Consider the following 5718-nt stretch of genomic DNA (forward strand, 5'->3'; position numbering starts at 1 on the left):
TCTAATTTGGAATGAATGGCAGTAGAGTTATCATCTGATTTTCATCAAAGGCATGCAACATATCCGGGGAATTGTGTAATAGAATTATTGTCAACCTAAAATAAGGTCATATAATCATCAAAACAGTTATTGGTTTTTCTACAAATGTTCTGTATAAATAGCCTCTAAAACATACATAAACAGACCATAAATGAGTGCTATTATATCCTAAGTACTATCGTCAACTGATTTCCGCCAGTGTATGGCTCTGGATTGACTTCTGCATTGTTTGAATGCAATGTTGGCATATTGGCAGTTAAAAATTAATGGAATCATTCCTCTAAAACTGTCTGGCTAGCTAGCATAAAAATGTACAGTGCAGATAAATTCTTCACATTCATTAATTTTACACAATATCTTATCACAGCACTGGAAAACCATGGTTGGCCAACTCCCTAACCAAAATGGCTGACCTTTTATTCCATCATCAGAGGTTCATGTCCATACTAGTAGTCCAATTCCTAATTCTATGGGGGGCGACCTCCAGGGAGCCCACAAGCCTACCACGAGGGGCATGTGAGTACAGCCAGTGGTTTGTGTGTGTGTGCTGGAGAGTGTGTTGTAGAAGTGGGTGTGTGTGTGTGTGTGTGTGTGTGTGTGTGTGTGTGTGTGTGTGTGTGTGTGTGTGTGTGTGTGTGTGTGTGTGTGTGTGTGTGTGTGTGTGTGTGTGTGTGTGTGTGTGTGGAAAAATTAAACAAAAATATGCTGGTTAGATTATCTCTGTTGTCGAGGGCCATTTGAAAAACAAAACGCTATCATTTTGCATAATGTAACATGTAGGCTAAATATGAAGCTTTGACAACTGAAGAATGGTATACTGTGGGTAGTCAGTGCCTGTGTGTTTAACACAGGAAGTTGCTGAGGGGGGAGGACGGCTCATAATAATGGCTGGAACGGAGTGGATGGAATGGCATCAAAACAAATCAAATCAAATGTTATTTGCCACATGCACCGAATACAACAGGTGAAAACCTTACAGTGAAATGCTTACTTGCGCCCTTAACCAACCACGCAGTTTTAAGAAAAAACTAACTAACCAGTATATTTTGTTTCAAGGGTTGTGGGCTCGCTGGAGGTTGCCCCCATAGAATGGGGCCCCGTGACGCTCAGTTGGTAGAGCATGGCGCTTGCAACGCCAAGGTTGTGGGTTCGATTCCCACGGGGGGGCCAGTATGAAAATTGTATGCACTCACTAACTGTAAGTCGCTCTGGATAAGAGCGTCTGCTAAAATGACTAAAATGTAAAAAATAGATAAGTAAAAAATAAATATTTATAAATATTAAAAGCAGCAGTAAAATAAAATAACAGTAGGGAGGCTATATACAGGGGGTACAGGTACAGAGTCAATGTGCGGGGGCACCGGTTAGTCAAGGTAATTGAGGTAATATGTACATGTGGGTAGAGTTAAAGTGACTATGCATAAATAATTAACAGAGTAGCAGCAGCGTAAAAAGAGGGGGTTGGGGGGCAATGCAAATAGTCCGGGTAGCCGTTGATTAGCTGTTCAGGAGTCTTATGGCTTGGGGATAGCGGTTAAGAAGCCTTTTGGACCTAGACTTGGCACTCCGGTACCGCTTGCCGTGCGGTAGCAGAGAGAACAGTCTATGACTAGGGTGGCTGGAGTCTTTTGACCATTTTTAGGGCCTATCCTCAAACCACGTGTTTAATGTAATAGATACCATTCCACTGATTCCGCTCCAGCCATTACCACGAGCCCCGTCCTCCCCAATGAAGGTGCCACCAAACCTCCTGTGGCGTTGAAGTGGGGTCGGTGCTATTTGTTTCTACTGGTCTGGACAATACATCCCTGCTACAGCTTTGACAGCCAAAGAATATATAATGAAACAGAGAGAATTCATATTCAGATAAACGCGGCTAAGCGCTGTACGGTGAGGGGCACCAGGTGTGTAGTTTGGATGAATAATAAGCTACTCCAGCGTGACAAGTGACAAACTGATGGCTGACATTACTTTACATCTCATCAGCATTACATCACCCCCCCCCCGTCCCTCCCCCGTCCTGTCCACCCCCTGACCCATACTCCCCTACGCTGGGCTCTGACACCTGGGATCCTTTCAGGGATTCAGTCCCAATCATCAAAAGGCTGCCTTGCCTGGCTGCCACACAAACACACATTCTCTATGAGCTGCACAAAGGGCTGATGAATAAACACAGGCTCAAATGACAGCCAAGTGAATCAACCATTCCTTGTCTCTCGTGGACTGGACCAGAGACGGTCTCTGTCCTGGGTGATATTGCAATGGGCTCTTCTAGTATTTTTATTTCCTGATAATTGTTTTTTGGTGGAGTTTTTCTTTGTCTGTCTGTCTGTCTGCCTGCCTGCCTGCCTGCCTGCCTGCCTGCCTGCCTGCCTGCCTGTCTGTCTGTCTGTCTGTCTGTCTGTCTGTCTGTCTGTCTGTCTGTCTCTCTGTCTCTGTCAGCCACTCTGTTTGTCTGCCTACCTGCCTGTCTGTCTGTGTGTCTGTGTGTCTGTCTGTCTGTCTGTCTGTCTGCCTACCTGCCTGTCTGTCTGCCTACCTGCCTGCCTGTCTGTCTGTCTGCCTGCCTACCTGCCTGCCTGCCTGCCTGCCTGCCTGCCTGCCTGTCTGTCTGTCTGTCTGTCTGTCTGTCTGTCTGTCTGCCTGCCTGCCTGCCTGCCTGTCTGTCTGTCTGTCTGTCTGTCTTTTTGCTTCACCAAGCTGCATAACAAAGTCCCAACAACAACAACTACCAACCTTCTTGGGTTCCTTCTCCTCCTCCTCCTCCTCCGGCATGATGATCTTGACGATGCTCTTGTGTTTGTTGATCTGCGTCTTGACAAAGTGTTCTATCTGCACGTTGAACTTCATGAAGCAGACATAGGCCACGTAACCCGACACCAGCATCACGCTCTCCCACCACATGATAGTGTTGTCCAGGAAGAAAACGATCAGCATGATCAGGTCTAGGATGGAGGAGAGGACAACTTAAAACAGAGCTGAGAATGCATCCCAAATGGCACCCTATTCCCTATATAGTGCACTACTTTTGGCCAGGAGCGCAGGGAACTATGTAGTATTACACTCTTAGAAAAAAGGGTTCCAAAAGGGTTCTGCGGCTGTCATCATAGGAGAACCATTTTTGGTTCCAGGTAGAACCCTTTTTGGTTCCAGGTATAACTATTTTAGGTTCCATGTAGAACCCTTTGTGGAAAGGGTTCCACATCGAACCCAAAAGTGTTCTACCTGGAACCAAAAAGGGTTCTACCTGGAACCAAAAAGGGTTCTTCAAAGTTTTCTCCTATGGGGACAGCCGAAGAACCCTTTTTGGTTATAGATAGCACCTTTTTTTCTAAGAGTGCATGTCCCTATATAGTGCACTATAAGAGGAATACTATAGGATGCAATTTGGCAGTTTAGATGTGATCGACTGTTGGCTCCAGATGTCCTGCTTGTTCCCTCCTGATTCCGGGAGTCTTCCAACAGAGATTTCTGGAAAATCTATTATCTTCTACCTGTTATCTGTAAAATGATTATATTATTATTATTACCTATGATATAGAAGGAGACGTCTCTGAACAAGGGCCACCAGGTGAGGTGGAGCATCTCCCCTGAGAAGATGGACACACATCCCGAATGACAAACAGGATGTTAAACACCGCCGACCCTACGATCGTCCCGATGCCCACGTTGCTATGGGAAATGAACACGTCAATCAGAGAGTGAACAGTTGGGCGGAGCCTCCTCAGCCATGAAGGTTGCCCCGGCGACATCGTCGGAGATGTCGAGCTTCACGGTGATGACTCCGGCGCCGGGACGAAGAACTCGTCACAGACGATAGGAGACGAACATGTAGACCATGCCCAGGATGTGGAGGGTCACCCAGCCCTGCCTCCTCTGGTCCACCGTGAACAGGTCCTCTGGGTACTCTCCCTTCCTGTGGGGGACGTCTCCAGGGATACCCGGGGGGGTGGTGGTGTTAGGAGGAGGGGAGGTGGGAGAAGGTTTAGTAGGTGGCTCAGGTTCAGGGTCCTCTACGTAGATACAGTGTTTAATGTCCGTCCTGTTGACAGTTATCACTATGACGTCATCCCCCTCGATCACTATAGGAGCCCTGGTGATACGTCGTCATTATAGCCCTCTGTTAGGGTCGAGGGTTAGAGGTCACCACCTCTCGTGTGTCTACCTCCGGGACACTACTACTACCACTACCGCCCCCCTTCCTCTGGGAGTGCTGTCCCAGGGCTCCTCCTCTGCTGCGGCCTGGCGAGCCACCCATGGCTCCTGCAGCCGGGCTTGAACGTCACGGCGAGAACAGCACAGCAATACACCAGAGAGGAAGAAGAGGATGCGACTCCGATTGAGTCTCCGTCTTTGTGGCAAATGCATTTGTTCACTGCTGCCAGAGTGGTGCTTGGTTCCTACTTCAGATTGCTGGGTCTATGTCAGGTGCATGGTTAGGCTTATGGGAACAGGTCCAGTAGCATTAGTTGGACAAATAATGCAGTTCAGGGAGGCGGTCAGCACACTTCTTCGGCATGGTCTGTTTTAATGTCATAGTCCTGGCATGGCATGATGTCCCAGCTCCAACCTATAAAAAGGGGGAAATAAATCAATGATTCACTCAGTTTAGACTACAATGCAAAACTCACGTCATACATTTTACATACTAATGTAGTAATAGAATAATAAAAACATTACTCGAGTATTATATACACTCTCTGATTTATTAGAAGGGTTTATAATAAGGGCGCGTTCACGTGAAGGCAGCCGCAGGAGCGCGGAGGATGGGACACAGCCACCTGTTACTATGGCTACATAATTGCAGGTACTCTGCTCTCCCAAGAGGTGCACAGATTAAATGACACGTGTAATGAAATGCAACACAAATGTAGTTAATGAACAAACTACAATGAAAAAACGGCGAATAAACTACAAAGACCATAAAGTAGGCCCTACTTTTCATTGACGCGCGCGCGTCAAGAACGCGCTAATATGCGCTCCTCGAGTCGAGACAGCATCAGCAATATGATTCATTCCAAATGTTCAATCAACCATTTCATTTGCACGTGTGTATCCAGGTGGGTCGGGTGAAAATTAAGAAATGTAAATAAAGATAAATTAAACTGAATTTCGTGGGAAATTCCAGGCAAGAAACAGTGCGATAATGACTCATTGACAAGTATCGCAGGCTTCCACAAGGTCAATGCCGATTATTGTAGCTTAAATCCTATCTTTATAAAACATCTGTAAACCTTTATCAATTCTTAATAAAACGTACCTTTAATCGCTGAGTTGTTGTGCTAGAGGTGTTCTAGAAGCGAGGTCTCTCTCCAGCTGTGTGCGCTAAGGTAAAGGGATTGGTTGAGAGATGCTGACTCTAGTTTTTGGTGAGCAGCTACAAGGGCGCACCGCAGGATGACAGCTCACCCCTCCTCTCCTCGGCTCAGCAATACCTGGAGTCTTTTAAGAGGATTAGGTTAGTGTTCACACAATCTCTCACATTCTCATTAACACGTTTAAAGGCTTCAATTCAATGCATTCCAATTCATTTGTTCATAATCCACCAAATGGATGCAGTGTCTCCAACCGCCAACGCTGGGCAAAAACGAACCATGTCTGCGCGCTGAAGTGGAAGGCGGGTTGTCAAGACATAATTGCAATTCTGAAGAGTGCTCCTTTGTGCATACAGACATACAG

General features: G+C 46.4%; 1 pseudogene; it reads right to left on the bottom strand.

Moving 5' to 3' along the window:
- Positions 1 to 2775: 2775 nt before the first annotated feature.
- LOC123490992 lies at positions 2776 to 4407 on the bottom strand (annotated as a pseudogene).
- Between the last annotated feature and the right edge of the window lie 1311 nt (positions 4408 to 5718).

The sequence above is a fragment of the Coregonus clupeaformis genome, unplaced genomic scaffold (genome assembly GCF_020615455.1).
Source record: "Coregonus clupeaformis isolate EN_2021a unplaced genomic scaffold, ASM2061545v1 scaf6237, whole genome shotgun sequence".
Classification (NCBI taxonomy): Eukaryota; Metazoa; Chordata; class Actinopteri; order Salmoniformes; family Salmonidae; genus Coregonus; species Coregonus clupeaformis.